The 16,696-nt window shown below is 56.9% G+C and overlaps 1 long non-coding RNA gene across 1 annotated transcript; it reads right to left on the bottom strand.

Annotated features, from left to right (window-relative positions):
* Positions 1–653: 653 nt before the first annotated feature.
* Positions 654–12,000, bottom strand: LOC148056496 (uncharacterized). Its single transcript, XR_015702946.1, has 3 exons — positions 9,282–12,000; positions 1,745–2,251; positions 654–1,666 (listed from the first exon to the last, which is right to left on the bottom strand). It is a non-coding gene; the product is annotated as an uncharacterized LOC148056496 (long non-coding RNA).
* Between the last annotated feature and the right edge of the window lie 4,696 nt (positions 12,001–16,696).

Raw genomic sequence — 16,696 nt, forward strand, 5'->3', positions numbered from 1 at the left:
AGCCCCCGTGCAAGGATGCTGTAGATGCCAAGAGTGCACAGGAATGGATGGAGACCAGAAAACTGCTTGAAAGAGAAATTCATGCGGGTTCAAGAGTAACAAGGGTGACAAATAAATGGAAAGAATTGAAATCCACAGGCAGGTTATTAAATCTCCAGAAACCAGATCTGGCTTGTGAAGTCCCTGAGCTGAAAACCCTGAACCACGAGTCCGATGGCCGGCTCCCTGGAGCAGTCTGGGGAGAAGTGAGGCTCCTGAGGGCACCCGGCGGGTCAGAACTGCACGCTCAGCAGCCAGCAGTCGCACGGGAGCAGCTCCCGCTCCTGCCTGGGCCACAGCAGCGTCGTCCAGGGCCGTTGCCTTGTCCTGCAATGCAGCGGGACAGCCCTGCCTGTGGCCGGGGACATGTGGGACCGACTCACAGCAGAGACAGACCAGTCCAGGCACGCGCTACAAGAGTTGTGCTCCCCTTTTGACCAAATCCATCATTTTGAGTCTTCAAAATGCACAGAAACCCTAAAATCCCCATTCTTCATTCAACGCATCGACACCAACGAGAGACTAAAGCCGAAGGAAGAAAAGCAGATTTTTCTAAATTATCTTGCCATTTTTAATGATAAAAATATACATTTTTTTCACTGACAGGCATTTTTTCTCCTTTACTGACAATCTGCACATTTCCTGATGGCTGCTGCTACCTGTGCAGGGTCGGGTGCATTAAAGGCAGCAGCTCCAGCAGAGCCCAGCATCCCTCCTGAGCCTCTTGCGGAGCCGCAGCGCCTGGTCCAAAGCCCATGCAAGCTTGCAGAGGTTCCGTCGGGGTGGGGGGGCCCGAGGTGAGCAGCAAGGCAGGGGTGATGGGGACAGGCTGAGCCAAACAGCACTTCGCGCTGAGGCACCCAAGCAGGCACCATCCTTGGTGCTTCAGGCACAGCCCGCCGTCTTCTCGAACCTCCGAGGGCACCGAGGTGACTACGCAGGGCTTCCCTGGGGCTGAGGCCACCGAGCTGGGATGCGGTCGCTCTGGCTGGGCAGCGTAGCTGGAGCTTGCCTGCTGCAGCCCTTCTGCGCTGCTGCAGATGGAATCGGAAATGATCCTGCAGGCATCGTTTCATGGGCACAGAAATCGCTCCTGCCCTTCACGGGGGCAAGCGTCTGCACACCGTGACAGCGGCTCCTGCAGAAACTCTCCAGGATGGAAAACGGGCACTTCGTTATTTTAGCATCATTTCAAATGCAGCGACCAGATGTGGCTGTGCCGAGCGTCCCCGCTGCCCAGCAGCCCCGGGAGCCCTGCTGAGGTTTCGCACCGCTGCGCTCGTCTGCCTCGTCGGGAGCTCCCTGCCTCGTGCCGGGCGGAGGCGGGTTGTGGAGGCTGGGTGCTCTGCTCTGACGTCTCTGTGGGGTCGGTCTGCTGGGCGCAACTGCCCGGCGGGTGTCCGGGGGGGGGGGGGGGGGGCAGAGGTAGTGCAGTCCGCCTGTCCGTCCACCCTGCTGAGCCCAGAGCGCCTGGGAGGTCAAAGGGGCCGGCTGGGCACGTGTCCGCGAAATGCAGCGCTGCCTACCTGTGTGCATAATCGGGACGGTGGTGCTGTCCCCCGGACAGAGCTGTAGCATCTTGGCACTTTCCCAGCTCCAGGTACCGCCAGCGAGTTCTGGCACAACCCTGCAAAGCAGGAGAAAGAAATGGATGAATCCCCAGCTGAGGTAAGATGAATGGGTTATGTCTACCCGCCAGGATTACCTGCTTAGCATATATATGAAAAACCCAGTGGAACAGAAAACGCCAGGCTTGCCTCCTGGCCAGGGGCTGGGCAGCAGGCCACCCCGGCTGCCACGGGGAGCTCACTGGGGACAGCCTGGTGCAAAGCCCACCAGCGAGACTTCTGTCCTGATGGTGCTGCAACGGTTGGACGGGAGCCAGCGGCCACAGCATCGCTCAGGACGGGAGAGCAATGGAGCTGCTGCTTGGGGCTGGGAGGAAACAAGTGCATGGTGACGCTGTGGCGCCGCAGCCCGGGAAGGAGGCTCTTCATGGATCTTCATGAGCCACCAGAGCAGCCAGGACTGAATTAGTGCCATGCAGCTCACCCCAGGCTGCCTGCTGCTGCCTCACGGCGCGTGGAGTGGGAATCAGGTCCGCTAACCAAGCGTGCGCAGCGATGGACCGCACGGGTCAGCTCCGCGCTGGGGGAGCTCAGGGTGCACTCGGGATAATGCCGCAACCTCCCGAAGGAGCTGGGCTTGGCACCTGTGAATGAGGAACAGAATTAGGGCCCGAAGGGAAAGCCAGAGGCTGATCGTGACTCCCTCAGATGCTGTTTTCTCTAAGGATGCCATTGGTCCGTGGAGGATCCCAGCACTCCCAACAGACTCCGGCTGCAGGAACCTGCTCCAGCACCGGGACAGGAGCCTGGGCAGGGACGCCAGCAGCACCCGCTCCGGCCCCGTGTGCCTGCCGCCCCTGCAAAGAGCATCAGCCTCAAGGGAGAGGAGGAAGCACCGATTTTCAGCACCTCTGCAGCAGTTGAGGGCGAGGTGGCCGCAGCCCAGGCACAGTCACTGGGCTTTGTGAGTGCCAAGGGGAAGCGCTGTGCCGGAGCCCAGGGCCCGGTGTTCCGCTGGTGCAGGCACAAGGGCTCTGCCTGCCTGATCCCGCCACGGGCAGGCAGGGGACAGCAAGATGGGCAGCAATGAGCCGTACCTACCAGTGGCTGAAATTTGGATACTGGATTGAGTAAGAAACTGTCACATATTGAAGCCTGCATTAATTCGAGTTCAGGGAAAAAACTGGCCTATAGAATGAGCAATTCCAGAACAAATATGGTGTCCTGGTTTCGGCTGGGATGGAGTTAATTTTCTTCCTAGTAGCTGGTATAGTGCTGGGTCTGGGATTTAGGATGAGAATAATGTCGATACCACACTGATGGTTCAGTTGTTGCTAAGTCGTGCTTACAGCAGTCAAGGGCTTTGCAGCTTCCCCTGCTCTGCCCGTGCACAAGGAGCTGGGGGGGCACCGCCAGGACAGCTGGTCCCGACTGGCCCAAGGGCTATTCCATACCATACCCAGACTGCCCCAAGGGCTATGCCATACCATATGACGTCATGCCCAGTATAGGAACTGGGGGAGCTGGCCGGGGGACAGCAATCACTGCTGGGGACGGGCTGGGCATCGGTCGGTGGGTGGTGAGCAGCTGCATTGTGCATCACTTGCTTTGTTTATTCTTTTATCGTTGTTGTTATTATTATTATTATTATTATTATTATTATTATTATTATTATTATTATTATTATTATTTCCCTTCCTTTTCTGTCCTATTAAGCTGTCTTTATCTCAACCCACGAATTCTCCTTTTTTTTCTTTTTTTCCCCGGTTCTCTCCCCCGTCCCACTGCGGGGGGCAGTGGCCGAACGGCTGGGTGGTGTTTAGCTGCCTGCTGGGTTAAACCACAACATATAGTTTGGAAAACAAAAGTGCAAATTGTGTTTGAAAACCAAATGCACAAGTACAATTGAAAATGAAATATTAATTTCATCATTTTCCCAAGGATACAAGTTGTACTTCTTTACATTTCCGTCCTGCACGGTGTGTCAGCGCAGCACCGTCTGCCTCAGGCACGCGCCGGGGCAGAGGATTCCAGCTCTTCCGTTATTTTATTCACATCGCTGTATTTGTTTTACATCATTCTGAACAGGTTTTGCTTCGCGTTGATTGAAACATCTTGTTTTCTAGATCAAAGTGTTTCTTTGTGTTTTCATGAAATACTTTGACACAATAGCTTTCTGTTAGCTTAAAAATCATTATTTAATATATTGAAAACTGCTGGTCCTCTAATTAGTACGCTGCGTGCTTTTCTTCCTATCTTCTTCAAAGTGTCAAAACATTTCACTACGAAACAGTTCTATTAGGATATATCAGCGGTGGTTGTACGCACCGTGGTGTGTCTTTTGGTATGATGCGTACACTGGACCACTGTATCAAAATAATAATAACAGTCATGCAAAACTGAGAATTAGAGTCTGGAAATGGAAATGAATTTCGAGCGTAATTGTTGTTTCCCAAGTGAAATTTTGAAAACTGAAAAAAAGGTCAGGACTCAGCAGGATTGGGTGGCGCGTGGGTTTGAAGGGGTCCTGTCTCCTACCCCCCGCTGCGCTCAGATTAAGAGCATTTTAGGCAAAGCGTTCGGCAGCGCCGGTGCACCGGGACAAGAGGCTGAGCTCTGCTCGCACTCTGCAAGCCCCTTCGGACAGCGACACGGCGGCCCGCGAGTCCTCCAGCCCCGCGCCGTACCCGAGGCTGCTGGATCGACCCGCCATCAGCTGCTGCTGCATTTGGTGATCTTGGTCAGCTGTTGGATACCGGCTTCAGCGCTGGGCCCCGCACCCCAAGGCGGCCATGGAGGGGCTGGAGCGTGGCCAGAGCAGGGCAGCGAGGCTGGGGCAGGGGCTGGAGCCCAAGGCTGGGGAGGAGCGGCTGGGGGAGCTGGGGGGGCTCAGCCTGGAGAAGAGGAGGCTGAGGGGAGCCCTCATCGCTCTCTGCAACCGCCTGAAAGGAGGCTGGAGCCGGGGGGGTCGGTCTCTTCTCCCCAGGAACAAGCGATGGGACGAGAGGGAACGGCCTCAAGCTGCGCCAGGGCAGGGTTGGGTTGGATGTTAGGAACAACTTCTTCATGGAAAGGGCTGTCAGGCCCTGGCCCAGGCTGCCCAGGGCAGGGGCTGAGTCCCCATCCCTGGAGGGATTTAAAAGCTGGGGAGATGTGGTGCCTGGGGACATGGTTTAGTGGTGGCCTTGGCAGTGCTGGGTTAATGGTTGGACTGGATGACCCTAAAGGTCTTTTCCAACCGAAAAGATTCTGTGATTCTCTGATTCTGCGGGGACAGCTGATGCCCCGGGCAGGACAGCATGTGCTCCTCGCTCTCTTTGGAGTAAATCCTGCACTGTATAACTCGCTGCTTCTCTTAGAGATGTCCAGTGCTGGGGCAGTCGGGCACTGCAGGCAGACAGTGATCTGCCCTGGAAGGGACAAGATGAAGGCCTCAGGTGCAAGGAAGGTGTTCAGCGAGGAGGACTTCCTCCTGTGCTCCGTCTGCCGCCCCTCCGTGTATTCTTCCATCCAGGCTCACCACTGTTTTTATGTACTTTCCCCAAATTCCACCCTATTTCTCCCCTTTTCTGTCCCTCATGTCCATTCACAAAGGGCTCTTTTCCTATAGATTTTTCTCTGCTTGCCTTCGCATCCGTATGTGTCTCTTTTTCCCACTCAAAGAGTGACTAATACATGCAATGAAACAGGGAAATGCTCTCTGCCCGTCTCCTCGCTCTTCATTATGAATGCAAGAATCATCCTGTTTTCACAACAGATTTGCAAAATGTTGCAAATACTTTCATTAAAAATGGCCTGTTTCTCTAATCACTGGGGAAAGTATAAAAAAAAAAATTAAAAATTGTAAGTGTGATTTGGGTTGTTCTTAGCATGGGAATACCCATTTTGTGATTCTCAGAGAAAAGGCTCGATTTGAAGAACAAAAATCTCAGAAGTGGAAGAACAGTGTACCAGCATACCAGAAATTTTGGCTCTGCAGAGCTGAGATCCTCCCTTTCTCTGCACATCTCCGCTCGCAGCGCAGCACGACCTGCTTTGCGAGCACAGGAGACAAAAGTCTTTGGCTTTATTAATCGGGGACCGTATCGTCCCTCCATATAGATCATGCCAAAGGCACATCTCTCGCTCTCCTGCCGACCGCAGAGATGTGCTCTCCGCTCTTGGCAGAGTCTTATTTATTGCACTACAGATGAACCATGAAAGGATCTTTCATGCTTTTCCACCTACTGCTCAGCTCCGGTACCTCTGTTTATCCAGCCATGTGCTCGCCTGGCAGTTGTCTGCCTGAATCCGTCTAGCTAGTGATTCACCTTCTTGTCACCATACCCGGCGACCTGCTGGTGCCGCAGCCTCTTGCCTATCGCATAACGTGAGATCGTTGTGCTCTGCCCGTGAGCGTGTGCCTGAGAGACAGAGTTAATGGAGAAAAACAATTTTATTCTTCATCACTTTTTTGGCTGCTATCGTATCGCAGGACAAGAAGACTGCAGCAGGAAGACATCTGTAAACGGCTCTGACAATCTGGAAATTAGCTGCCGGGGAGGGACAGAGCCATTTCGCGCGCAGTCCAGGCTCCTCGTCTCACATACAGCTTGCTTAATTTCAGCCCGGTCAGAAGGGTTTTGTCTAGCCAGCTGCCGTACGGTCTGGAGCTGGGCCAGCAGAGCAGGAATTCCTAGCCAGATGCACAAAGCCATAGTTTATTCACCTGGTATATTCTGCAAAGCAAGGTTTCGGCTCATTTCTGTATTCATTTTGCACCTCGCTGTGTCCATCACTCTCCCAGACGTGTTATTTACCGAGGACATCCTTTTCGTTACTTTAGCTCATCAGTCCTGACTCTTTCCACAACTTTACAGGCTGGCTGTGGTCTGTAATGGTTTCTCTTAGATCGAAAGCTCATCAGTGGAGAACCTGGGCCCTGCCAAGCTCTCCTGAATGCACCATTTGCTGTGAAGCACCTCAGAGCTGAAGACAATGTCAGTGGACACCGAAGAGGCCACCTCTCGTTGGAGATTCTGAAGCCTCAAAAACACGTGCTCGCTTTCCCTAAGGGCATCTCCCAGACACTGCAGATACAACCAGGGCAGGCATTTATTTGGCAGGGATGAGCTGGCAGAGGCAGCACAACATGTTTTCTCGCAGACAAAGTTACGGTGTTCCTTCAGCTCTCCTTGACCTCAGCAGTGACTAGGGAAGGAAGACTGGCTTTGTCTCACTCCTCTGCAAAAACGCTTCTCGCACTTCCCTGCTGCTGCCGCGGTGCACGCTGCGCCCCCGGAGCGCTGCTCCTGCCAGTGAAGGCTGAGCCGGCTCCTGCCTCCCCCGGGCAGCTCCTCGCAGAGGGAGGTCACCCGCCACCCTTCACAGCCATTTCCCACCCATCACGTCGACTCAGGCGCCCGCAGACCTGTGCGCTGCTGTTTGTAAACGCCGAGCCAGCGTCCTCTCCTGTAACGAACGGATCCTCTATCAGGTCAAGAGTGTCGGGGCAGCTCATGCTCCACGAGCCAGCTTGCACGTCTTCCTCTGGTGAGAGAATCCGAAGTGGTTTGGGGTTAATTCTGTGTCCGTCTGGTGGCTTTCTGAGCTTTTTTCCCCATCTCTGAATTGCTAAAAGATCTCATCTCGCATCAGGGATCCATTAGCCCTTGGCAATATTGCCTCTAGATTTCCAACAGCCACAAACTCTTCTGTGCTCGCCGTTGATTTCTGCGCTTCATTCAAAGGCACCGCTCAGCTGCTCAGGTTTTGTGCAGAGTGCGGAACTCCTCAATTTTCCATAATACCCTGTGGTAGTTAGCTTCCTCTGCCTGACTTAATTGAAAGTATTAAAAACATCATGTGCTTCAGAGCAGGCTGTTGTAAGAAAGGAAGCTGCCTTCTCCCAGTCTTCCCTCTCCAGTTCACCCACTACTTGCAGAGAAATGGAAAGCAGCATTTCAGCCATCCCTCTCACCCTGCCACCTTCCCAAGAAGCTGTGCCTTGCGCAGGGCTCTTAGCAGCTCCGTGCTTGCCTTCAGGGTCTCTCTCCAGTCTGCATATCGGCTGTGGCTACCCGAGATCAACCTCCTCGTGCCATGCTTGGTCACCGCACAGCAGCCTGTCTCCTGTGAGGACCCCTGAAGTCTTCATCTTGCTCAGCAGAGGGGAAGGGATGCTTTATCCTTTGCCTAGAGACAGTGTCATCCCCCCCTCTTTTGCTCATACGGGGCAGCCCCACGGTTAGGGGCCCTGTGCCCCGGGTGCGCCGGAGGTCGGCCCGCTGCAGGAGTGGCGGTGCCATACAACCAGCAAGTACCACCTGCAGGAGGGTTTAGGATGGGCTGAGGGAAGGCAACCTGGGGCACGGTGCACCAGAAAGGTGCCTTTCCAGAGCCTCTGAAGACCCACCCCATATACCTGAATCCCTCCTTGCCAGCCAGGCTCCAGCCCCACAGGATGGGGGGGCACAGACCGGCAAAGCCTTTGTCACCAGGCGTAAATGGCAGCATGGCTGGGACCACCACCTACGGCCTTAGTCAGGGGCTCCTCTGAGCACCACATCTAACCTCCTCCATCATCCACCTCCCTCAAAACAGCCAGTCACCTCAGCTTGTGTGGCCATGGAGGGCTCTGAGGACCAGGACACCCACACTGTGGACAGACTAATGACACAAATGCCCCATAACACAGGACTGAGGTGCTGAGGTGATCACCTTGCTCTTGGGATTGATGGAGTCTGTTCCAAAGCCTTCATATCCTCCACCAGCCCAGAGCTGGGAGACTTAGAGATGCGAGTCGCCTCGGAGCCATTGCACGGTGCGTGACTGGAGGAGGTGACGGGACACCTGCTCTGAGGAGATGCGTCACCATCTCACATCCTCACCCAGCGCCCTGGGGAGAGGGGGCCAAAGCTGAGGCCAGGGAGGGCAGGGCGCACGGCAGTCGTTGTGCTGTGACTATGGACGGGTGAAGGAGAGCCGAGGGCCACCACTGCTGCAGCCGTTGCAGACCTACGGCCTTGCCCAGCACTGGCTCCTCCAGTCCTACCCGCAGCGAGGGCACCACCGCAGGGGAGCTGACACCAACTCCAAGCTACCACAGGTGAGGCTGAACCTGGCAACCCTCCTCTGCCCAGGGGTTGTTCACAGAGGATCCCAAACCCTCCCAATTTGTAGCAAGAGGCATGCCTCACCTTTTGCTTATGCAAGGTCATAAAAATCACCAAAATTCACTAAATATTGTGCATTGTTGGGATTGGTTGTCCCGTGATGCATCAAATGCCCAAGTGTTCCCACCAGCATGCCACAAGCTCCCTTCCCCTCTTCCTTGACCCCAGAAGAGCAAGGGGTGATGCACAGCCTGGAGCATACCTCCTTCTCCTCCTCCCCCACCTCCTTCTCCTCCTCCTCTGCCTCCTCCTCCTCTCAGCACTGCTGAGGAAGGAAGGTGAGGTCCTGCCAAGGCACAGCACTTGCCTCATTCTGCCATTAAAAATCAAGTCAGGCCAGTGATTAGCTGTTATTAGTGCCGAGTGCTGGGATGGTGCACGAGGGCAGAGCGTGCTGCACAGGGCGCTGCGTGCGCGTCCACGCAAAGGAAGCAAGAGGAGAGGGAAAGCACAGCACCCTGTAAGGGCTGTAAAGGTCCCAGGTGGCCTGGGGTTTTGGAGTTGTGCTGCTTTTCCATACCTTGTTTGCTAAAGAAGAGAGTTGTGGGTCCCAGTTCTGTCAGCCCTGTTTTCAGGCTTCACTGGAGAGAGACGGGAGCACCGCTGGCAGAAGGAGCATCACCATTTCGCAGGTGGGGCAGAGGGGAGCGGGGGTCTCCAGAGGAGGAGCAGTGTTAGACTTGAATGCCCAGCTCAAAGCATAAACCTCAGAGCAGCTGCTCTCTCGATGTGTTTTAGTGTCACAAAGCCTGGAAACAAAAGCAGGTCTCACCTCTGCTGCATGCCTTTTTGCAACGGATGCTGAGGAGCAGCTGAGCATGAGGTGCTAGGCGTGCAGCTGAGCCTGGATGGGAGCTGTCAGACGGACATCTGGGAGGAGAAGAGCTCTCAGGACACGGCCAGAAATTATTCTCCTTCTGTCCTTTACCTTCACAGTAAGAAAAAGCTGATCTTGATCTAAATTGGAGCCTTGAGGAGTTGCGCAGCCTTTAACCTGTCTCTGAAAGCTTTGGGGGTTTTCTTTTTCTTTTAAAAAAACCCAAGAAAGTGGCTGTCCCGGTAGAACACATATCCAATCTCACTTGATTCCAGCAGGCAATTTGCTCTTGCCTAGCAAGCAGCTTGGGAAATGAAAAAGCCAGCACCAGCCACAGACACGAATTGATAGGAACAAGCCCAGTAATCAGAGCGGCTGGGGAGCCATACAGCCGGTTGCAGGAGGCCAAGTGTGTCTCTGGCGTAACGTGGCTCCAGCAGGGACCGCGCGTCTCGCAGTGCCGCTGGTCACAGGCACAGCCTGTCCTTGGCAAGCGGCAGGCAGAGCATTAATCTGCTCATTTCTGCTAAGGCACCCTCTTGCTCCCTGACCAAACAGCGATGGGGTAAGACGGGACTTCGGGGGCTACACTGCCTTCCATCCCCGTTTGCCTTGGGAAGACGATGCTTTGAGTTGCACTTGCTTTTTTACATAAATAGGGGGGTTCTGTCCAGGATATTTTGTCTCAGTCTTGGCTTTGGGGCAGTGCTGCTCCTGCCCTGTACCTGGAGCTGTGGTGGCAGGGTCGCTCTGTGGTCACCCTGCCGCTCTGCCAGGGCCCCGCAGATGGGAGCCGATGGCCTGCGGGTGCATCGCACCATCGCACCATGCTACGCTCAGCTGGTGCCTCTGGAGGGGGCTCAGCCTGAGATCTCCTGCCCAAATCGAGCCCTCGCCCACCTGCCCTTCATCCCGGCTTTCTTGACCCTGTAGAGGCAGGCGAGCAAGGTGAGGTCCCAGCAGGGCTGGGTTTGTGCTCCAGGGCTGGGAGCTGCTGCCTCTGGTGCAAGCGGGCAGAGCCTTGCAGACGGGCTGTGAGCATTAGTGGCTGTGCTACGCTGCCAGCCCAGCGGCCTGAAGGATTTGAGAGGCTGGAGCTGGAGCCAAAGGAAGGACAGACACATGAGCTGCGTTACACACACTGGTGTCTCCAGCCACCTTCCAACAGACCCTGCTCATCCCTTCCTCTTCCCCTGTCCCGCCGAGTGTGCCCGAGCACAGGAGTAGCTGCCGCGGCGGCGCTCCCAGCTCCTGCCTTTGAAGTCTCGTCAGCCTGGGCAAGGCTGCAGAGAAGGGACTGGATCAGCGCAGGGACTCATCCTGCTGCTCTCCTTGCTGCAACAGCTGAAGGGAGGTGGGAGGTGGCGTGGGTCTGCAAAGGACCCAGAGGAGCTGGGGTAAGGTGCGCTTGCCATGCCTAGCAGCCCGGCGCTGGCGGGGCCGTGGCACACTATGGCGTGCTCCCGGTAGCTCGGCAGTGGCCAGCATCAGGTGGCTGGGGCCAGCCAGCTGGGGGATGACGCTGAGCCTCCCAGGCAGCCCGTCTGCACAGATTTCCTGAATGACTCGGGGACAGACTCGTACGCCATGCAAAAACCAGCCAGATCGAATTCGCGGATTGGGTTAGTGGAGGAGGGATAAGACAATCCACTTAGTGGTTTTGTTGAGCTGTACGCGGCTAAACCAGATGAGGGGCAGATGCTCAGCCGGTGGAAGGTGGCCCAGTGCTGCGGGAGCCCATGACGAAGCACCAGCGTGCTTCCTTCCCTTAATCTCTCCAGTCACTGGGGGCTGCGCAGTGCTCGCGCATGAGCTGTAGATGACATTAATACAGAGGGATGGATTAAATGGGAGATTTGGAGGTAGCATTATGCATGAATTTCTGCTTTGTCTCGCTCCGGGCATCTCACACTGGCCCTTCTGCAGAGAAGGGTGGTGCACAGAGTGCTCCATCCCTTTTGCAAGCGCTGCCTCTGACTTTGCTGAGTCCCTTTGGCCACGATGGTTGCCTGGGGCTGTCCTCATCCCCGACTCCTGCACCCGCAGGCAGCTCTGCAGCGCAGGGGTTCCTGCTCCGCACAAGCAGCGGATAAGGGAAATCGGCGCGAGCCCGGAGGCAGATTCCTGAGACCTTGCAAACAGATCCTCTCTCCCCCTTCCCAAGCCTATAGAGCAAACTCAGCCCAAATTTTCAGCAAGCTGAACCGCTACGCCCTCACCCAGCTGGCTCTTCAGCCACAGGACTCCCACAGCTTCCGATCTCTCTCCTGAAGCACTTCTCAAACCTCATTTATCTATGAATTAACTAATTTCATTTCTCCCAGGAGGAGAACAGGGCACAGCAAGCACTGCACTGTCTGACTGGAGGCTCTGAGCCCTGCCTTAGCGAAGCCCACCGTCCAGCTCTCAGACTGGCCCCAGACCTCACGGGCACCTCAGGTACCCCCAGTTTCCAGCTGAATATGGCAAGAGGACCATTTTGATCCATTATCCAAATCTTGCTAGACTTTACCTCTTATGGATGAAGAAACGGAGGCTGAAGGCATATTTTATCCAGGACATGCCATGGTCTGGTGGAACAGCATCGGGTAACAGCCATCAGACCCTGAACCTAACGCTGCTTTGCTGGAGGGCTGTGGGCGCATCCCTTCCCCGCACACCTTCACCCCTTGACCTGCAATCCAGCAGCAGGGCCAGGGCGCTGGGGACAGGGCAGTGCCCGCTCGGCAGCTGTGGGAACGTGGCTTTGTCGGGCGCAGTCCTGCCTTGCTGGCTGCTCCTCAGCCCCTGGGACCTGCGAGGCTGGGCTGGGGGGAGAGGGAAGAGGCGCTCGCTCATCAAAACAAGCCACCTCTCAAATTTGTTTGGTTTTTTTTTCACAAATATTTAGTGAACAGTGCTGTTTCATCCCGGTTTTCAAACAAACTCACCTCTTTAAGACACTGCTGATTCACAGAGACACAGGTAAAGCAGGGAATGGGGCAATCCTACATCTTTTCAATTCAATCCGTACCAAAACTCCTTTGAAAACCTCAACATCAGCACTGAAGTCAAGTCATTTTCTTTCCACTCTGTCACATTTACTTCTAGCCTGAAAATAAAGGTGAAACCAAAAATCCTTCCCATGGACCAGCAAGTCCCTCCTGCACACTGTGTCGGGGCAGGGCAGCGCGGGGCTGGAGCCCCCCGCACCCCAGTGCTGCCCCTCGCAGCCGTGCGTGCTCCCTCCACGGGATGAGCCGCAACGGGTGCGATGTCGCCCTAAAAAGAACAAGTCACCGTGTTTTGGGGAAAGAGGACGTGTAACTTCCCACACCCCCACCCATCACCTTCGCTACTGCTAATACATGGCTGAGCTCTGCGCTTCGTGCAGGCATTGAGTCACAGGCGCGACAGGCCTAGAATGGGGGGGTGGTGACAGCCCCTTCCCCGCCTGTGCTCCAGTGCCAGCTGGAGACCACTGGGAAACGCAGGCTATACCCTGGGCAGGCCGCGCGTCCCCAGAGGTCCCGTGAATTTTCTTCTGGGCTCTGGGTTGTGGGTGCTTGTCCCCCTGTTCCCCTCATTGCATTCATACGCTCCCAGGAGGATGGAGGCTGAAACGAGCCAGTTCTGGATAAAGACGGGGCCAACTGGGTCACCAGGAGAGATCGGAAAGGTCCTGGCTGTGCACGAGTCCCTGGCAGGTATGGAGGGCAGGGCGGTGGCGATGTGCTCGACCACCCGCAGATCCCCCGGTGAACCCGGCAGACATCCATCCCTCCTCCTCTCGATCCGCTGTGGTTCTCCCTGGACACGGCAGCCTCCTTCCCTCTCTCTTCAGACAGGTCCAAAGACACCGGTGCCGGGGAGCCCGTACCCACTGGCTGCTGGGGCTGGCTGTTGCCGGTGAGTCAGCCGGCGCGACGCGAGCACTGCCAGCCGGCTGAGCACGCTGCGCTCCCTCGCAGCGGGCGCAGGCGGCGGGCGCAGGCTCTGGGCAGCACCTCTGCAGCAGGCAAGGGCAAGAAGAAAGGCAGCGCCCGAGCAGCAACCCGGTCGGCGGCACCCGGCGGAGGCTGCTGCGGCCGCGGCCGCCCGCTCCGAGCAGGGCTTGCTCCAGTGAATGAATGAGGCAGCTGATGCATATTCAGAATTGGCAAAGCAGATCGCTTTCAGCTAAATTTGATCACAATACGGGATAAATTAAGCCATGGGATGAATGCATTTGAAATGAAGATTAAAAGAACGCACTGTACAAAGTCAGGAAAGTAGGTTTAGCCAAAATCTGACAATATACACAAACAGACGAAAATAAAGTTCCTTTCACTGAGCAAATAATGAGGTCGGGATCAGCCTCTCACCAAGTTCCTATGGAAACATCTCTTTTTTTCTTTTTAATTTAAAAATAAAAGGGGGGGGGGGGGGAGAATGCCTGGGAAACGAATGATGCTCAAAAGGTCCAGGAACAGAGGGAGGTGCTCAACATGAGTAATATCTAGTGAGAAAAATGACCTCATGTCGGGGAGGCCCGGGGGGGCAGGCAGGCGGGCAGGGGAGGCTGCCGAGCCCTCCTCAGCCCCACCACCCGCCCGGGCCGTTGCAGGGCCGGCACAGCACCAGCCCCAGCGCCGTGGGGTGCTGATGCCCGGCACGTCCCCATCTTGCTGCGGGTCCTGGGGCAGGGGCTGGGCTCTTTTGGCAGCTGGGAGAAGGGTGAGGAGGGGGAAGCATTTGGGTTTGCCACGGGAGCACAGAACTGGAGAGCCTGCAGGAGGCTGAGGTGAGGAATGGAGGCTCGTGCTGCATCTGCTCCTGGTTTTGGACAGATCCAGATTATTGCGGGCCCCTAACGCAAAGCCAGGGCCAGCACAACTGCCTTGGCTTAGAGATCAGGGGAAGCAAAGGCACTGAGGAAAGACAGGGCTGTGGCCCTGCCCTGGGGAAACTGAGGTAGGGAGCTGACAGGGCAACCTGCCCACAGGCTGCCGGGGAGCAGGCAGCGGCAGCCCAGCTGGGCACCCAGCTCTCAGGTGCGGGCAGGGTTTCCACTGCCGGTCGCTGGTGGTAAGCCCAGCGCGGCAGTCGCCTCTGAGGGTCCCCGCAGCACCCCGTCCCGAGGGACCCGTCCCCTCTGTCCTCACTCTCCCCATGTGTGTGCTGGGCAAGCGGGACAGGCAGGCGGCTTGCTGCCCCTGGGCACGCAGCATCGCTGTGGGGAAGGGCTCAGCCCCTCTGCCAGGCTGGGAACAGGAGGGGAAAAGGTCCCGCAGGCAGCAGCGTGCCGGGGAGGTTAAGGATCTCATCGAGCTTGCTGTGGTCTGTACCCGGCCTTCCCTGCCACCGGTGGTGGGAGACCCCAGCCTCTCACTGGTGCCAGACTGGGCACAGCACCACGGGGCAGAGGCTGCTTGTCCAAACCGCCCAGAGCTCGGATCCAGCCACCCACCGCCCAGGGACCCCAGCGGTTCGGAAACCCGCCGGACCACCATGCCTCCCCTGGCAGGTGGCCTCCTTCTCCTGCAGCCACACAGCTTGCAGGAGGAGAAAATTAAAGGGCTGTCTATCAGGCTGACACGAACAAATCTATTAGCAGCCCCTGGCAGGTGAGAGGAAAGCATTAGCATATGGAAAACGGGGGAGGAAAGGCAGCGTGTCTGGGGCTGTTATGACTGAGCAGACAGGTGAAACTGGGGAGTTTATAAATAAATCCCCCGCGCACACCCCCAGCCGTGCTTCTGCAAAGTCTCTAACGGGCTCAGGAACGCGGTGTTGGTCCCTGGGGCTGGGGACGGAGGTGGCTCCCGCGCAGGAGCAGGCGGACGGGGAGCGGAGTGCCAGCTCGCCGAGGCGCAGCCGGCGTCCGCCACCGCAGCACCAGCAGCAGAGGAGGCAATGCCGGCTGCAGAGGGGAACAGGAGCCCCATCCGTGGCGCTGGGGCTCGGACCGGGACCAGCCATGGCAGAAGGACTGGGGGAATGGCTTTCCTCTCCCACCCCTTCTGTCCTCGGCTGGGGAGCTTGATGATGAGGGGCAACGCGATTCCTCCTCTGTCCTCCTCTTGCCTCCCCCCCAAGAGGGTGTTCATTGCAACACCTCTGCCCCGTAACGTGAAAAGGGCACCAGTGCTGGAGCCAGCGTGACCCACACCAGCAGTGACCCCAGGGGAGCGGGCAAAGGCCCCCCATTCAAGCCAGGATTTTGAGAAAGGGACTTACGAAAGGAGATGGCCACTTGCACACCAACTGGAGCAGGGGCTGTGGGGTGCAGCCCCCCAGAAAGGCCTGCGGACGGGCAGGTGCCGCTCCAACACGGGCAGGAGGGAATGCGCAGCCTCTCCTGCCAACCCGACCCCCACAGCAAGGGGTGCTGCCGGGGGGAGCGCGGCCCTCAGCCCCTCCTCGCCTCGCTTGGAGCATCCCTGCTTTCCCGCTCACCCGACGAACCAAATTGCCAGCCTGCGACTCAGTCAGAGCTACCATGCCCAGCGCCAGGCTACCCCAGGGGACCTCCGCCGGCCTCCTGAGACAACGCTGCCCATCACATCAGCGCCAGCGAGCGAGGAACAGGTTTGCTGAAGGATCGCTGCAGGATGGGTCGTGCAAAGCAGACCGAGGTCTCGGTTAGGCAAATGACAGTTTCCAGCAGTGTCCAGTTTTAGCCCTAGAAGAAACAGTGATTTGAACTCCCAGGACTGCAGCCAGCTCGGGCAAGCAAGCTGCCTTGTTCTGCCCTAAGAAGCTGGGTTCAGCCCCTGAGCACAAGAGACAGCAGCAGGGTCTGGCAGGAGTGCAGGGCTGTATCACGCTCGCTGCGCTAGCATCCCGTCCAGGCCCAGGAGCCTCAGCAAGCGTTGGCTGGTTTTACACAAAGCAGCAATCAAGATCACCAACAAATGCAAGCCCCGTTCCCCTCCCCAGCAACAGCAGAGCTAAGCAGGCTGCCGACCACACAGGGACCCACAGCTCAGCACACACGAGCGGGTGCCCTGAGCGTGCCTGGGCTGGTGTGCCCAGCTCGGGTGGCGAGGCTGGAAGCCTGCACTGATTAGACGTGAAGCCTGCACACAAACATCCTGGAAGGGCTCCAGGACGGCTTCTCGCCCTCCACGCATCCCCATCCCACCCCACGGCAAGAC

The sequence above is a fragment of the Nipponia nippon genome, unplaced genomic scaffold (genome assembly GCF_047370975.1).
Source record: "Nipponia nippon isolate SJK-2023a ecotype South Korea unplaced genomic scaffold, ASM4737097v1 scaffold_13, whole genome shotgun sequence".
In the NCBI taxonomy this organism is placed as follows: domain Eukaryota; kingdom Metazoa; phylum Chordata; class Aves; order Pelecaniformes; family Threskiornithidae; genus Nipponia; species Nipponia nippon.